General features: G+C 41.1%; 1 protein-coding gene across 5 annotated transcripts in view; it reads left to right on the top strand.

Moving 5' to 3' along the window:
- Nucleotides 1-18074, top strand: part of PLEKHM3 (pleckstrin homology domain containing M3) — a 203323-nt gene that overhangs the window by 62853 nt on the left and 122396 nt on the right. The window lies entirely within an intron of this gene.

The raw sequence follows: 18074 nt of genomic DNA, 5'->3' as shown, positions 1-18074 counted from the left end.
TCAAACTCCTGACCTCAGGTGATCTGCCTGCCTCAGCCTCCCAAAGTGCTGGGATTATAGGCATGAGCCACTGCACCTGGCCAGGATGTTCTTAGTGAATGGGTCAACCCATACTTCAGTTTTCTTTAGTTTATATAGGCACATTTCCTTTAACTATTTCTTCTACATATATTTAATATGTTAGCCATTGGGGTATCAATCTGCTGAAACATCTCCAGGTTTCCATGTTTTCCTTACATTCTGGAAATGTCAATGATGTTCTGACAGGGTCTACCTGGTAGCGAGTACAAAGAAAGGAAGGAGTTAGCCCGAATTCTTTACCTACATTCCAGCTTCCTTTTTAATACATCCTAATGTCATGCCTAATTTTTATTTTATACTCGGTAAACATAGTTGGCGTTTGAGTTTTGAGATCCCCTTTACCTCCCTCACTTTATTTGCTGCAACTGGGTCATCTTTCACCAGGATGACCATAGTGGCCTTCTAACCAGTTTTCCTGCTTTTATTCTGACTTTTTCTAAATCTTGTCTCAACTGCAGCAAGTGTGATCTTATTAAAATTCAGATTGACCCCTGGTAGTCCTCTCTTTACAATTCTTCAGTGGCTTCCCACTTCTTTTGGCATGAAGACCAGCATCCTTAGTGACCCTGCCCACCCCCTCAGTTTCAACTCTTGCCTTCTTGCCACTTTCTCCCTTACACACTGTGCCAGCCACACTGGCTTTCTTCTGTTCCTCAAATGCACCACTTTCTGCTCACCCACCTTAGAGCCTTTGTATGTGCAGTTGCCTCCTCAGAGTATTGCCATCCCCAGCACGACCCGCAGCTCATTCTTCAGGCCACTAGCTTAAATGTCACTTTCTCAAGAACACCCTCTCCATCCCCACACACTGACTTAGGACCTATCAGATTCTCTCCACTGTAATGCTCGAACTGCCATCCCCACACCCACCATTAGGTTTCCTGCTTTCACCATCTTTTCTAGGAATCCTAGGTTGGAGTCATCTGTAGATACAGTTAACATGTTCCCTGTTTAGCAAACCAGTTATAATCTTGCAAGTTTCCAGGCACTTTTTTTTTTTTTTTAAATTTTTGACTGTAGGACCTCTTAGAGCCTTTATTCTACTAATGTGAGATAAAAGTATACAACATTTCCTAATTTACTTAACCATAATACCCTCATCTGCAGGACTAGGATTCTTCAGATATAAGGTACAATCCCCTGCTCTGGGCAATGCACTGTCAGAGTTTATTTGCATGGTTTATTTGCACGTAATCTGTTTCAACTCCAATTGGATACTGCAATTCAGTTCTAGCACTGACCACCCAGAATTAGCACAGACCTTGCAAATTAAAGGCTCAGCCCTCCACAAGACTGCTCCCACTTCAGATGCCAGCGCAAGTTCGGGGGTTCCCAGGACACCTGCACAGGGACTGACTGGCTACAAATCTGAGGGTTCCTACCCCTCCTCAGGTTTGATAATTTGTAAGAACAATTCACAGAACTCAGGAAAATGCTATACATACAATTGCAGTTTTATTATAAAGGATAAAAACCAGGAACAGCCAAATTAAGAGACTCAGAAGGTAAGGTGTGGGAAGGCCATAAATGCACCGCTTCTGTGCCCTCTCTCTGTGGAATCGGGCTGCATCACCTTCCCATCAAATTGATACGATCCTCAATGAGGAAGCTCCTCTGAGCTTCAGTGTCCTAAGTTTTTACTGGGGCTTCATTATGTAGGCATGATGGATTGAATCATTGGCCATGCAAGTGAACTTAATATCCAGCCCCGTTCCCCTTCCTGGAGGTCAGGCTGGCTCAAAGTCCCAACCCTCTAATTGCATGGGTTGGTCTTTCTGTTGACCACCCCCCATTCTGAAGCTATTTAGTGGTCCACTATGACTCACTGTTAGCAGAAACTCAGGTGTGATTTTAGGGGCTCGTGAATACCAAAGATATTCATATCACTTGGGGAAATTCCAAGGGTTTTAGAAGTTCCCTGCCAGAGATCAGGGACAAAGACTAGACAAATTGTTATACAATAGCCCAGGACATTGAATGGACATTTCCACAGCAAAAATGGAACCTGGATGAAAGGAGGATGAATGATGGATGTGATTCCTCCCCAGAGAATGAGGAAGCTTTGGCCTACTTGCCCTGTTTCCTCATTTCCAGTCAGCTACTTCCAACACTGACAGCATCCACCTGGGGAAGGGAGATTTCTGGTGATATCTTTTTGGCTGCTTCTGGGACCAAGCAGACAAGAAACTGACCAGCTCTGGACTGCTCAGCCTGTCTGCAGCCCTCTCAGAGCCCCAACTCAGAGTGGTGGGACGATGGGCAGGCACACTTAGTGACTCTGTGATCTCCACTATCTAACCCAGATATCACTCTTAAATCTTGGCTAAAAATAGAGGGTGTTTCTTTCTTAAATGGATATAAAAGGAACCACAAAATTGATTTTATTTATTACCTTTAACTGCAAAAAAAAAAAAAAAAAAAAATGTAGTACTTACCATATACCACTTCCAGAAGGAAACTAGGATTCTAAAACCTAAGACATATGGGTTTGTATCAATTTCCAAAAGATTGAAAAATCACATTCTAACCAGGTATATACCAGTGTACCAAGGATTGTGTCTTACCCATATTTTTTCTATGAAGGAAGTAAATAATGTAGGGCTGAACCAAAAACTTTGCTGAAAATTGCTTCTCTTTTAAATCAGCAGACTTGTACCTCTGACACAGAGGACCGACTTAGTTTGAGTCTTGGTCTCCTTCTCCATCTTCATCTTTAGATGTTTTTCTTGAGCCCCAGACCAGACAAAATAATAGACACACATGATGTAGTGGCTGGGAGGCATCCACACTCAGTGGGATAAGTAATAAATTAGGAGCACAAGAGCTCGGTCTTCTGTTTATAGTCCTGCCACTGATTTATTATATGGCCCCAAGCCAACCTTTTCACAGTCTTGTGGGTCAGCCTCTTCAACACTATTTTGAGGGAAGATTAAACTGTCTTGACTATGTACAATTCAAATGTTACAAAATATCAGTTGAACCAAAAGTGACATATCCTAATTCAGTAATTAGTACATCACTGCAATTTTTTCCCCCAGAAACTACAGGGAGGCTTCCCAAACGATCTCTTAGATAAAGAGAAGTCTTACTATGGCCTAATAATGGATGGAAAACCTTTGGGAAAATGACGTTTCTCATCCGTTGTTAGGATAGGGAGTTTTAACTTGAGTAAAAGGTTCCTGATAATGCTAAAGGTTTCCAGGCAGTCCCTTTAGCCCAACTTTCCTGTGTGATCTTCGTCTCTCAATAATGTCACCCACCGACATGGCGTCTGAGTGCCTTTCCCTTTCCTCTCCACTCCCATTATTAGATGCTGTCTGTGTGAGCCACCATCCTTGCAGGAGTTTTACAGGTTAATAAATGAATAATACCTCTTCTTTCTTATGCCAAGAGACAGGAAGATGGGGATTAAAATATCACATATATTGCTTATAGATCACATTTATTTTGTAGAGTGGACCCCTAAATTAGACGGACTTACTCACCTGGCCACAGCTGGAGTCCTGAAGGGCATGATGTCCTCTTACCACAGCAGACAGAAACCTGCTTCCTGAAGGCCATGATATCCTCTTATCACAGCACACAGAAACCTGCTTCCTGAAGGGCATGATGTCCTCTTACCACAGCAGACAGAAATCTGCTTCCTGAAGGCCATGATGTCCCCTTATCACAGCAGACAGAAACCTGCTTCCTGAAGGCCAAGTTGAGCATGCCTGGGTCCTTCTTCTTAACTCGGCAGTCAGATACCTAATTTCTCCATCTGTGAGGAGAGTTGGATAAGGGACGGGGAGAGAAGCTAGGAATATCACTCTGGGGAATTTCCCAGAAGCAGGAGTTCCAGATAATAGGAGTTTTCCACTTGTGTCTTGCCTACTAAGTCTAAATAACCTGATACAAATAGCTTATCTGCAAATACTAAACATATAGTTAAAAGATTAGCTTTGGAGGTGTTCACAAACATGTGCTTCTAAGGAGATAGAAAAGCCTGGAAAGAAGACAAAAAGGAAAAGAATAAAGGAAGGGAAAATAGACCAAGACAGTTCCTAAATCTGGTACAACATAAAGAATTTGGTTGGGGTAAAAATGAAGAAATTCAAGCGTGGATTTAAAGGAAGCTGATGAAAGTAATCTTTTTCACTTTGAGACTGTTCCTAGCACTACTCAGATCCACTCTCATGACTTTAATTTTATCAAATTGTTATCATTACCAAAATGGCTCAAGTAGAATTACTCTAAGAAATGCCGTCAGGGTTTTTTAGGAGGTTTTAGCAAAGAAGAGGACAGGTTTTGTTTTAAGGATACTGTAAAGTTCAAAGAGATGAGATTCTTGTAAAATATGAGGAAAGAGAAACAGGCATTAGGAATGGGGAGTGGCGTGAAAGAGAAGTCAGAGGGGACCCTGGTAGGACACTATGTGATAGAAGCTACAGAGTGGAGAAGACTGATGTAGGAAGCGACTTCTAAATCCAAGCTGGGAGAAAACGTAAGTTCCAGAAACAGTAAGAAAAGACAGGTTGCTTTTCAGGTAACCCCCAAAAATAATCTGAACCTCTAAGCCAATAGGAGGTTCTTGGCCTTTTGAAGCAATCATAAAAGAGAGATGTAACTGGGGAATCATAAAAAGAGTTAGTGGTGGTTTAATATAATGCTAAATACCAAGGGAAATCACTGTAGAAAATGTTAAGTGCAGCATACATTGGATTCTCTGTGAGGCAAAAGTGTTCAGAACAGGACTAGGACTAGGGTAAGGCAAGCGAGGCATGTGCTTTGGGTACAGAATTTAAGGAAGTACCAAAAAACTCTTAGTAATCAAGATTTTAAAAATATGTTGATATATTCTTTTTTTTTTTTTTTTTTTTTTTTTGGAGACAGAGTCTCACTTTGTCGCCCAGGCTGGAGTGTAGTGGCGCGATCTCAGCTCACTGCAAGCTCCGCCTCCCGGGTTCACACCATTCTCCTGCCTCAGCCTCCCAAGTAGCTAGGACTACAGGCGCCCGCCACCACGCCCGGCTAAGTTTTTTGTATTTTTAGTAGAGATGGGTTTCACCATGTTAGCCAGGGTGGTCTCAATCTCCTGACCTCGTGATCCACCCACCTCGGCCTCCCAAAGTGCCCTGATTACAGGCATGAGCCACCGCACCTGGCCTAATATGATATTCTTTAAAAATAAAAATTAATGTAAAAAGTCCATGATGAGCAAAATATAAAAGCTTAATTAGAGACAGGATGAGAATTCCTGATTTCTCCTTTTGTTTTGGGTCCTAATATGGCTTGGCATTGGTTCAGAGAAACATTCCAGTAAGATAGTTTATTTATTTTATTTTATTTATTTATTTATTTATTTTTTGAGATAGAGTCTCACTGTGTTGCCCAGGCTGAAGTGCAGTGGTGCAATCTCAGCTCACTGCAGTCTCCACCTCATGGGCTCAAATGATTTTCCTGCCTCAGCCTCCTGAGTAGCTAGGATTATAGGTGGGTGCCACCATGCCTGGCTAATTTTTGTATTTTCAGTAGAGATGGGGTTTCATCATGTTGGCCAGGCTGCTGTTGAACTCCGGACTTGAGGTAGTCTGCCCACCTCAGCCTCCCAAAGTGCTGGGATTACAGGCGTGAGCCACCACACCCAGTCGAGACAGTTTATTTAATTAGACATCTTCCCCTGAAGCTCTCAGTACTCCAAGTAGCCCAGCCCAGCATTTGTCTTGTTTCAAGGATGGTGAGGTTGACCTTCATTCCCTATCTGGGATTGCAGGAGAATATATAGAGAATCCTGGTAGCCCCATGTTGAAGATAGAACTGATAGAGAAAGAGGGAGATCAACTGTGACAAGAAGCATTCTTTCCATCCACCACTAGCAGCTTTCATGTCTGAAATCAGCTCAACCAAGCCCTGATTATGCCCTTGTTTTTTGAGTAACAGTTCTTGTTGAGCAGTGTTTCACCAAAATTAATTTGTGAGGAAAAGAGCCAAGCTTGGAGCAGATGTTACTAGCAGGTAGTCTAGTGGATAATGGTGCCTCTTTTTCATGGCACTATTTAACCTACCAGCATAAATCATTTTTTAAGGTAAGAAAGTAGAACTGGTGAAAGGGCTTTTCCTCCTCCCTGTAATAAATGGTATATCCACTGCTGGCAGAGAAAAGTGAGTAAGTAGGGTCAGCATACTGATCTCTTATTTTGCCCTGTTGTCTTTCTGTTGTCATAGGGTTTTTCCAACAGTGGCACTATTGACATTTTAGGCCAGATATTTCTTTGTTGTGGAGGGATGTCTTGTGCATTGTAGGATAGTTAGCAGTGTTCCTTGCCTTCATCCGTAAGATACCAGTAGCTCACCCACCCACCCTACCAAAAATGTCTGCGGACATTACAAATATCCCCTGTTGGGACAACAATCTCCCCTGGTTGAGAACCACTGTGCTACCAAAGGTCAAGGCCTACCAATGATGTCTTCTTTTTCCTCCAGCTTTTTCTCACTTCTTTATAAATTAATAAATGTCTTCTGCTGAAATAGATGTTGATTATTTCCTACCACATAATTTTTGTTGTTGTTGTTGTTGTTGTTGTCGTCATCGCCCAGGCTGGAGTGCAGTGGCGCAATCTCGGCTCACTGCAATCTCTGCCTCCCAGGTTCATGCCATCCTCCTGCCTCAGCCTCCCGAGTAGCTGGGACTACAGGCGCCTGCCACCATGCCCAGCTAATTTTTTGTATTTTTAGTAAAGATGGGGTTTCACCGTGTTAACCAGGATGGTCTCCATCTCCTGACCTTGTGATCTGCCTGCCTCGGCCTCCCAAAGTGCTGGAATTACAGGCGTTGTTTTGTTTTTTGAGACAGAGTCTTGCTCTGTCGCCTAGGCTGGAGTGCAGTGGTGCATTCTTGGCTTACTGCAACCTCCGTCTCCTGGGTTCAGGCAATTCTTCTGTGTCAGCCTCCCAAATAGCTGGGATTACAGGCTCCCGCCACCACCCCTGGCTAATTTTTAGTATTTTTTAGTAGAGATGAGGTTTCGCCATGTTGGCCAGGCTGGTCTTGAACTCCTGACCTCGTGATCCACCCTCCTCAGCCTCCCAAAGTGCTGGGATTACAGGCGTGAGCCACCGCGCCCAGCCACCACATAATATTTTATAATCTGAGACCTCTGCATCTTAGGGAAATTTAAGTAAAAATAGTAGGTTATAAAAACAGGACCTTCACCAACCATCATTTGATATCAGGTATATCAAATGCTTTCGGTAACAACTAATAGAATATACAATTCAAACTGATTTATACAATAAGGGGAATTATTCTCAATCACCTGAGATTTAGGCATCAGTAGATCTGGTAGCTCAAATTTTTTGAACTTTTTTTTTGGATTAAATGCTTCAAATAGCATTTTCTCCCCCAAACCACCTGCTCCTTTTAATTGATGGATTTCTCACAGGAGTCACAGGCTTGAAACATCATGAGCCTCTTTAAACAGTCCCTTCACGTGCCCCCAGCATCGGTCAGTTGCCAGATCATCTGCAGTTTGTCCCCATGCTATCTCCTTCTCTTTTTCTCTTCCTGTTTTCCAAGACCACCACCTAATCAAGCTCAAACTGGTGCAGTAACTTAACTAGTTCCCTCCCCTTCCAGCTTTTCTTGCTAATTAATCTTTTCAAAGCGTACATTGCAGCTGGTCATGGTAGCACATGCCTGTAATTCCAACACTTTGGGAGGCCAGGGCGGGAGGATAGCTTGAGGAAAGGAGTTCAACACCATCCTTGTGCAGTATAGCAAGACCCCTGGGTCTCTGCAAAAAAAAAAATTTAAATCAGCCAGGCGTGGTGGAATGCACCTGTAACCTTTGTTACCCAGGAGGCTGAGGTGGGAGGATCACTTGAGCCCAGGAGGTTGAGGCTGCAATGAACCATGATTGCACTACTATACTCCAGGCTGGGTGACAGAGTAAAACCTTTTCTCCAAATTTTTTATTTATTTATTTATTTATTTATTTATTTATTTATTTATTTTATTATACTTTAAGTTCTAGGGTATGTGTGCACAACATGCAGGTTTGTTACATATGTATACTTGTGCCATGTTGGTGTGCTGCACCCATCAACTCATCAGCACCCACCAACTCGTCATTTACATCAGGTATAACTCCCAATGGCATCCCTTCCCCCTCCCCCATCCCCATCATAGGCCCCAGTGTGTGATGTTCCCCTTCTAGAGTCCAAGTGATCTCATTGATCAATTCCCACCTATGAGTGAGAACATGCAGTGTTTGGTTTTCTGTTCTTGCGATAGTTTGCTGAGAATGATGGTTTCCAGCTGCATCCATGTCCCTACAAAGGACACAAACTCATCCTTTTTTATGGCTGCATAGTATTCCATGGTGTATATGTGCCACATTTTCTTAATCCAGTCTGTCACTGATGGACATTTGGCTTGATTCCAAGTCTTTGCTATTGGGAATAGTGCCGCAATAAAGATACGTGTGCATGTGTGTTTATAGCAGCATGATTTATAATCCTTTGGGTATATACCCGGTAATGGGATGGCTGGGTCAAATGGTATTTCTAGTTCTAGATCCTTGAGGAATCGCCATACTGTTTTCCACAATGGTTGAACCAATTTACAATCCCACCAACAGTGTAAAAGTGTTCCTATTTCTCCACATCCTGTCCAGCACCTGTTGTTTCCTGACTTTTTTTTTTATAAGTTTACATTGCTACTCTGCTTCAAACTCTGGTTGTTCCTATGTCTTTTTTTATTTTATTTTTTTGAGATGGAGTCTCATACTGTCGCCCTGGCCGGAGTGCAATTGCATGATCCTGGCTCACTGCAAGCTCCACCTCCCGGGTTCACGCCATTCTCCTGCCTCAGCCTCCTGAGTAGCTGGGACTACAGGCACCCGCCACCATGCCCGGCTAATTTTTTTTTTTTTGTATTTTTCACATCACCATGTTGGCCAGGCTGGTCTCAAACTCCTGACCTCATGATCCACCTGCCTTAGCCTCCCAAAGTGCTATATCTTATTAATAGGACTCCTCACTCTGAGCACTCAGGATTCTTATGTTCTAGCTTCACTTTATCATTCCAAGCTCTTTTCTTCATACTCCTCTATCTATAAGCCTCAGACAACTAGAATATCCAGTGTTTCCAAAGATGCTTCCATTTTTCTGACTTGAGCCTTTGTGAGTGAATCTCTTCTCTTCTTCAAGACCCAGCTGAAATGCCCCTATGTCTACACAGCCTTCCTCGATCTTCACAACTAACAGTGATTGCTTCCTCCTTTCCTCGTTTCTTACCTTCTGCTGTTTACTTTATAGATTTGTATTCTTCTTCCCCTCACCCTTCATCTTCAGAGGTGATGCTAATGCCTGTGAGGTCTCAGACTATATTCATTGATGAGCTAAATTATGTTCTTTTATGTAAATTGATTCATATTTTTTGTCCTTGTTGTTTTGTCATCTGCAGGGGACAGTTTTTATAAAAATGTCTTACAAAGGAAGATTACTACTTGGAAATTCACCTTTATAGTTGATTGGTGTTAGTCATAAAATGCCACATTGCCACTTTTATTAGGCTCTGCCTTTTAAGCAGCTGTACAACTGTGGACAGAATTAATTTTTCACCTTCTGCCTCAGTTTCTTATTCTGTAAAATGGGCATAATACCTACCTCATATAATTGGTATGAGGAATAAATGAATATAGACATACACATATATTAACATATGTTCATTTGTGTATATGTAAGGTAGTTATGACAGTGCCTGGCTTATAGTAAACCTGTCTTACATAAGATGTTTGCTTATAATGTAAGTGTTTATCCATTTGCTTATTTCTTTATTTTTATTTTTAAATTGCTTACCATTTTCTTGAAAGACTTTGGGGAAAGAACACGGAAGTAATTGAGAAAGTCTAGTCATAGACTGTTAGGGAAAAACAGGATGAAAAAATACTAAGTTTAGACTGATTTCAGTAAACTAGAAGCTGAATTTGTAAGATTTTATTATTAATATTAAACTTACCTGACACCAATAAAAGCACTATTGAAGCATCTTATCCTAAGAAAAATTAAAAGTAACTCAACAACTCAAGTCATGTCTTGGGAAGTGAAAATCTGTGTTACAGATCATTATATTTACAACTTTTGGGGTGGATATTTCATAGATAGAAAGCAGTCAGATTCTCTGAAATGGTGTACATATTTACTTACGTGCTTTAGCAAAAATCAAGATTTATTGCCTTTCAAGATAAATTTTGACTAAATATTGACTTTAGGTTCTCAATCATTGTTTACCTGAAAGACCAATAAATCTTGACACTTCTCAACTTGAGTTGGAATCTACTTGGTATTTATTAATTTGTTTCACACGATTTATAATCTTAATAACAACATTCCATGAGATTAAATAAACATTGTAGAGTTTAGCAAGTTTATATTTTCAGTCAGCAGTAATTACTTGACATGTGATTTTCACTTCATTTCTTACTTACATATAGTACCTCTAGCACTGTTAACACAACATAGGTCCTATGTGTCAAAGCTGACTTAGCTATTTAAATATTCAGAGGGGGAAAACCCAAATAACTCTTAACAGCTTATGTAATTACTTTACACTTTAAACCAATTAGTATTCAGATTGGAGTTTCTAATCTGAATTGATTTTATTTTTTTGGTTGCTTTAGTTCTGCAAGTATACTCTAGTAATACATGATTATACTTCATCGATGGCCTCTGTCTTGGATGGTTTATGTCTGTTGGTTTTAATCTCTGTTTCATATATCTGTCTGTTCTTGTCTGTCTCTCTAGGTATAATGTGTATTGAACATTCACTGTGTCTCAGCACAGTGCTAATACTTTACAAACATAATATTTGCCATATCGTTGTGTTGACAGGGTTTTTAGAGACAGGGTCTCACTGTGTCACTTAGGTTGGTGTGCGGTGGTGCAACAATAGCTCATTGAACCCTCAAACTCCTGGGCTCAAGGTATTCTCCTGCCTCAGCTTCCAAAGCAGCTGGGATTGCAGGTGCAGACCACCACACCTGGCTAATTTTTAGAAACTTTTTTGTAGAGATAGGGCCTCACTCTGTCGCCCAAGCTGGAGTGCAGTGGTACGATCATAGCTCTCTATAACCTCGAAGTCCTGGCCACAAGCAGTTCTCCCAGCTTGGTCTCCCAAAGTACTGGGATTACAGGTGTAAGCCACCAGTGCCCGGCTGGAAATTCTTTGGTTAGGTACATTCATTGTGTCCAGGAGGAGTTACTTACTTTTCTGAGATTCTTAAGGACAGAGCTGTCCTAGCTATAGCAGCAGTCCATTCTACAAGTACCAGCTGAAGTTAACCTAAATGTGTGTCACCCATGGTAGGAACATGCTTTTTAACATGTGTCAGCTCTCTGTGCAGTGGAACTTTTTTTTTTTTTTTTTTTTTTTTTTCCCCCCCCCAGACAGAGTCTTGCTTTGTAGCCAAGGCTGGAGTACAGAAGCACAATCTCAGCTCACTGCAGCCCCTGCCTCCCAGGTTCAAGCAATTCTCCTGCCCCCGGAGAGGCAGGGATTACAGGCGTATACCATCATGCCCAGCTAATTTTTGTGTTTTTAGTAGGGGTTTCACCATGCTGTTTTTAGTAGGGATTTCACCACGTTGGCCAGGCTGGTCTCAAACTCCTAACCTCAAGAGATCCGTCCACCTCGGCCTCCCAAAGGATTATAGGCATGAGCCACCACACCCGACTTGTGCAGTGGAACTTTATGAGTCAGTTTCAGCCAACAAGGAATGACAATTTCTCATATATAATCTCTCACTGCTATAAAATTTGTAGATGAAGCTGGATGCGGTGGCTCATGCCTGTAATCCCAGCACTTTGGGAAGCTGAGGCGGGCGGATCACCTGAGGTCAGGAGTTCGAGACCAGCCTGGCCAACATAGTGAAACCCTGTCTCTACTAAAAAAAAATACAAAAAATTAGCCAGGCCTGGTGGCGCATGCCTGTAATCCCAACTACTCCGGAGACTGAGGCAGGAGAATCGCTTGAACCTGGGAGGCGGAGGTTGCAGTGAGCTGAGATCACGCCACTGCCCTCCAGCCTAGGTGACAGAGCAAGACTTGGTCTCAAAAAAAAAAAAAAAAATTTGTAGATGAACATAAAATGAAGCCCATCAGAAAAAAAAATTCTGATGAACAGAAATGAACTTTTGTGTAGCTTTGGAAACAACCATCAGTACATTTCAGGATTGTATTTGAGCATGTGTATTTCCTCCCAACTGTGAAGTTTTCATCCCCGGGGAAGAGAATTCACTATAAAGGGACTTAAAGCCTTATGGAGAAAATAATTTTGAAGTGTTGCAGTCTAAAGTCCATGAACTCAACCCAAAGACTGTCAGCTGTATGTCATGCTATCCACATTAGCAATTACACGAGGCACACAATTGATTTTTTCCGGATTTCCCCTATTGTTCCTTTAGTTTTATTTGAGATGCTGTAGATACTATTTGCTTTGTAACTGACAGAATGCATACTTAATGGCATGTGCCTGATTCTCCATCCAAATGTTTAATGTCTTAATTGATTTATGACTAAATAGATAGCTCCTACTTTATGGATCACCACCTTGTCCCAAAGACAAAATAACTTGGATGCTTGGGATGCAAAAAGTTTTGGATCACTGGTTTTTGAGTAGATGTTTCTCAATGGCCCCCACTCTTTATGCCCTTTCCACTCTACAGTTACATAGAATTCTGAAGCCTCAGTTTCCCCATGTTAACTTCAGAGTACATATGTGTGTGTGGTCAGTCTCAAACTTTATCTCTGTTCCCTCTGACAGTGGAGGATACAAGTCTGGGGCTCAGGTTTGCTTTGCCTCTACTTCTTTTAATGGACCTCAAAGCTACATTGCAAAAATTGCTTGTGCCCTGTGTCAAATAATCCTTTCTTTATGCCCAACTTTGTGCTAATCCCAGGGAGGACTTTGAATTGTATACAAAATGTAATACCTTATTTTTTAAACTATAGTTTCAAAATTTGACTACTTAGTGAGGCAATTGTTAGAGACTATAAGCTAGGAAAGCTAAGTTCTTTATGACTTTAACCCCTAATTCTTGCAAAATAGCAACTCCTTGAACCTGCATGTCTATTTTTCTTCATTTTGGGAAATCTGGTCTAAAGAGCATATGATTAAAGTATAGGCCTTTAAGCAATATTTTACACAGTGCTCACTGCAGCTCACTGTCCCCAGCCAGGAAAATGGAGGGATGGGAGGAGGGACAGGAAAGTCCTGTTGCTCACTCCTGTGGACATCTCTCCCTACTTGGTGCACAAAGTAAAAGAAGATGTGAAACTCGCCAGGTTTTTTTTTTTTTTTTCTATTTTTACAGAGAAAACGACAATGTGTCCTCTCGCCCTCTTTATCTCTTTTCCTTCCTTTTACAAAGGCACCTTCTCTTCTTTTCTATTTGCCCTTGTTCTTTTCCTAGAGCATTTCTGCCTTCTAAATGCAAAAGACTGGATTTACCTTACTGAATTAGGTAAAAGCTTACTTTAAGAGATGGAAAGTGAGTGGCATAACTGACCACACTTAGCACTGTATGAGGTCCTTCCTTAGTGAGAGAGATTCACTTGGATCCAGCCATGGCTTTCTTGTTCTTCCCTCTTATGCCCATGAGTTTTCCGACTGCTGGTCAGGGAAAGGAGAACTGAAGGTAATAGTCATAAAGTAGAGAGAAGGTGGCTGGCTCTTCCTCAGGATCGCAGCTTCAGTAACAACAACTGCAGCCAGTTGAGCTAACTAGGTACACTTGTTAGAAGAAAGATTGTGCTTTTGTGGAGAAGTATGCCAAAGTTTTCCACAATCCTCAGCAACAGATTCTTTTTGGTGTGTTTAGTGAAAGGCCATTTGGGAAATGGACTGTACATACAGCAAATAGGATTTTGGTTAAATGGTGACATTTGTTTCCAAGAGTGTATATCAGAGGGGAGGCTAAGCTCTTCAGCGCATGTGTTCATTAAAGATTTGAAGTGGAGTGGGAAGCAATAATAAAAAAAAGGCCAGTGGGTTCTCTGGTGAGATAGTTTTTTGTTCCTATGAATGAATACACTCTGAAAAGTTTCAAAAAGAGTCTGGGAAGAATGTATTTGCTTTGATCCAACATGTGGAGTGTTCTTTACTACAAATGCCCTTTAATTTAGAAACATTGCTGAAAAGTCTGTTTGAAAGTATGTAAAAATATAATATGTAAATAAGCCCTAATTAGTTATTTCAATTAATTACTTTTTGTCTCTACTTTACAGCTCTATTTTTCTCCCCATAATGTCGCTTTTCAGAGTCCAGCTTTGGCACCCTCTAAAAAAATGGTTTTTTGTAACAGTGATTATTAAGAAAAAATTTTCCTCTGTTAAAAACCCCACAATGATAAAGTAAAATCCCAGATTGTGTATTTTTATGGGGAATTGTTTTAGACATTTTTAGTCCATGATTTGCTACTGTGATGGTAAAGGAAATCTTGCAGTTAATTGAAAAAACTCGTGTTTCCTTCTTCAAATAAATGGCATGTGTTGTTTTTTAGAAAATGAATCTACATCAGGCCACTAACTAGCCTCTAATCTTCTTTTCCAACCATTCTGTGTTCTTTCAAATACAAATACTTTGGATTTGGGGGTTAAAAGTTTTCATTCTTTTTAAAGTGAATAGGATACTCCCAGTGGAGACAAGAATGCTCTGGAAAAACACTGGTAAAATGAAGTCAGGTTGTTTCTACATAGCCAGTTTTTTAGAAATTGACTAAGCACCTAAAGTATTGATTTTTTTGAAGCCTAGAGTGTAAACTGTGTGACAAATTCTGAGCTTTTCACTGAGCAGTCTGCACACCCTCTGCACTTTTGTTGAATAGAAGCAGAATTTTAGAGCTTGAGGGACCTTGGAGGTCACCTAGAAATGAGGGAGCAATCCTCAGCTTTTACCCATCAAAGTCCCGGGTGTGAGTTGGGGATAGGATGGGAGGGGAGAGGATGCTCATTAGAAATGCAGATTTTTGGTCGCTACCCAAGATCTACAGAGTCAAAATCATCTCAGTGGGAAGAAGGGTCCACATTTCTCACAAACATCTCCAGAAAATTCCATTGCTCACTCAAATTTGGCAATTTGCCAATTAAAGCTAACACATTTATTTTGTGGTGAGGAAGCAAGGCCGAGAGAATTTCATGGGCAGGGTCACAGTGGTGCTTAGGCAAGAACAGACTCAGGCTTCCTGCCTTTAGACTAGTGATGGTCTGTATACCATGTGCCTAAAGTAGTTTTGAGCATGCAGACAGGTTCAAACCTACTTCTGGGTCATTAGGGTGATTTCAGCACCAGGAGTAGGATAGCCTGGTTCTAAATAAGGTATGAAAGTAAAGACACCCAAGGACTAAAGGTAGGTGTTTATGTGCTGCTGCTTTTGTCTAAACTAAAACCTGAATGGACTCTATCCATGTTCTCTCATCCCTCTGTCTTTTATGAGCCTGGAGACCTGTGCACAGTTGCGAGGATGTTTAACTCAGTTAACTGAGTTGATCCCCCAGCATGGTGAGCTCTGGATCTGTGTGCTTGGTTGATGTGAACATTCTTAGGCTATAGGCTTTCTTAAAATGCATGTTTGTGTATGTTAATATTGCCTATGTGTGTTGCATCCAGAAAATTAGAATAAGCTCATTAAAATTATAGACAGATAAACCCAGTAGTGCCTACTAGGGAATATATAAATATCCAGCAAATGCTTACTGATGTCTGTTATATCCAAAATTTTTTTTTTTTTTTTTTTTTTTTTAGTGTTCTTTGGTGAGAATTTAAACTATAATGATGATCCTGAATTTCTGCAAGATCATGATCACCTTTTAAGTCATTAGGAAAGATTGAATTCTACTCAGTGTCATTTTAGTGTTCAGTCAATTTGTCTACTGATTTTTGGAAACACAGTATCCCACTGTCTAGGATATGTTAAGTTGCACAGAACTCTATTCCACAGTTCGTTCGTTCTTTTTTTAATTTTTTTTTTTTCTTTTGAGACAGGGCCTTCCTCTGTCACTCAGGCTGGAGTACAGTGACATGATCACAGCTCACAGCAGCCTTGACCTCCTGGGTTCAAGTGCTCCTCCCACCCCAGCCTCCCAATAGCTGGGATTACAAGCCCATGCCACCATACCTAACTAATTTTTTTGTAGACATGGGGTTTTACCACGTTGCCCAGGCTGGCCTCAAACTCCTGGGCTCAAGCAATCCACCAGCCTCGGTCTCCCAAAGTGGTAGGATTACAAGTGTGAGCTACCATGCCTGGCCAGTTCCACAGTTCCTATGTGAACACAGGTAATATATAGTCCTTAGAATGGGCAACATATTTTAACAGGACTGTTAATGAAAGGCTGTTTTCAGAAGCAGGTGATCAGGTTAAGAGGATCAGTTTTGGAATCACTATGGAAAATTAAAATTTCTGTATATATAGTTTATGTGAGTGTACATGTGCCAGATAGTACTCAGTTTATCATCCCTTTAACATAAATATTTACTGATTGTCTGCTATGTGTAAAGCTCTGTGTTAAGTGCTGAGGATAAAAACATAGATCTGGGCCAGGCACAGTGGCTCATGCCTGTAATCCTAGCACTTTGGGAGGCCAAGGCAGATGGATCACGAGGTCAGGAGTTCAAGACCAGTCTGGCCAACATGGTGAAACCCCATCTCTACTGAAAATACAAAAATTAGTTGGGCATGGTGGTGTGTGCCTGTAGTCCCTGCTACTAGGGAGGCTGAGGCAGGAGAATTACTTGAACCCAGGAGGTGGAGGTTGCAGCCAAGATCGTGCTACTGTGCTCCAGCTTGGACAACAGAGTGAGACTCTGTCTCAAAAAAAAAAAAAAAAAACAGAAAATCTGAGGAGTTTCTAGTGTGGTGCTGGTTGGACAAGCCCATAAAAAGGCATGATAATTTAAAGAGGCACGTGCTAAATGCCAAATGAGTAATGCAGTCAGTGAGTGCAGTGAACAGCATTCCAACATTCACAGCCCTGTGACTGTGGCAAGGTCTCCTTCATCAGTCAGGAGCTACATATGTGTCGGTTCTAACTCATCTTTCACACATTTCTCATTCCTCAGCCAGTCTGAAGAACAGGAGCTTGTTATGATTTTTTTGCTGCTCAATAGTAAAGAAATAGCCATTCTAGAAAGGAACTGGATCAAGCTCTGGAATCCTAATACTGGTATATTTACTTATCTTCTTCCCATTTCTCATATATTTAAAAACAATGAGATCTAATTCTCTTTCTAGAGGATGCACTGGGAAACTGATTAATTACTGATGCCATTGTATTTGTGATGAAAATGAAAGCTCTGTTGAGTCTTGTGATACTTTCATTCATGGAGCTCATGTGAATCAGAATCTTCTTAGGTCAGTAGTTTGTTAAATAAATGTGTTTGACCTCCTTAAAATGGAAAAGGGTTACAACACTGATCGTTATATTAGCAGCAGTAGTAGTAGTCATCGTCATCGTCGTCGTAGTCGTAGCAGTAATTGTAGTAGTATTGAAAGAGTAATTCATTTCTGCCCCACTTCATGAAATAGGCTTAGTGTCAGATCTCTTTGATTCATGTAGTTCTTGGCACCCAACCATAAAATGGGCCACATGGAAGGATTTCTAAAATGAAAACTGTAGACCGGAAATGTCAGATTAATGATGCTTTTTGTGTATTCTTGATTACCTGTTCTGGATCTGCCGGGATTTTGTCCTTGGGGATGATTGTGATGGAATTTACATACTCAGTAGAAGGTAATTCTTCCTATCTAAAGAAAACGAATGGCTTTCCTTTGGAAGGGCTGTGATTATTCCCAGGTTTCCTGAGAGTACCAAGACAGCGCTCACAGTCGTGGACTTTCTTGGATCTGAAAAGGACATTGTAGGCAACCAGTAGTCTTGGGCAAGATTTGTTGAAGTAAAGAGCAGAGAAGAGGGTGCTGTGTAAGGAGAGGTAATACGTGTTAATATACGATGG

This window comes from Chlorocebus sabaeus, chromosome 10, assembly GCF_047675955.1.
Source record: "Chlorocebus sabaeus isolate Y175 chromosome 10, mChlSab1.0.hap1, whole genome shotgun sequence".
Taxonomy (NCBI): domain Eukaryota; kingdom Metazoa; phylum Chordata; class Mammalia; order Primates; family Cercopithecidae; genus Chlorocebus; species Chlorocebus sabaeus.
Note: the sequence above shows the minus strand (reverse complement) of the source record. Positions and strands in the feature narration are given on the sequence as shown.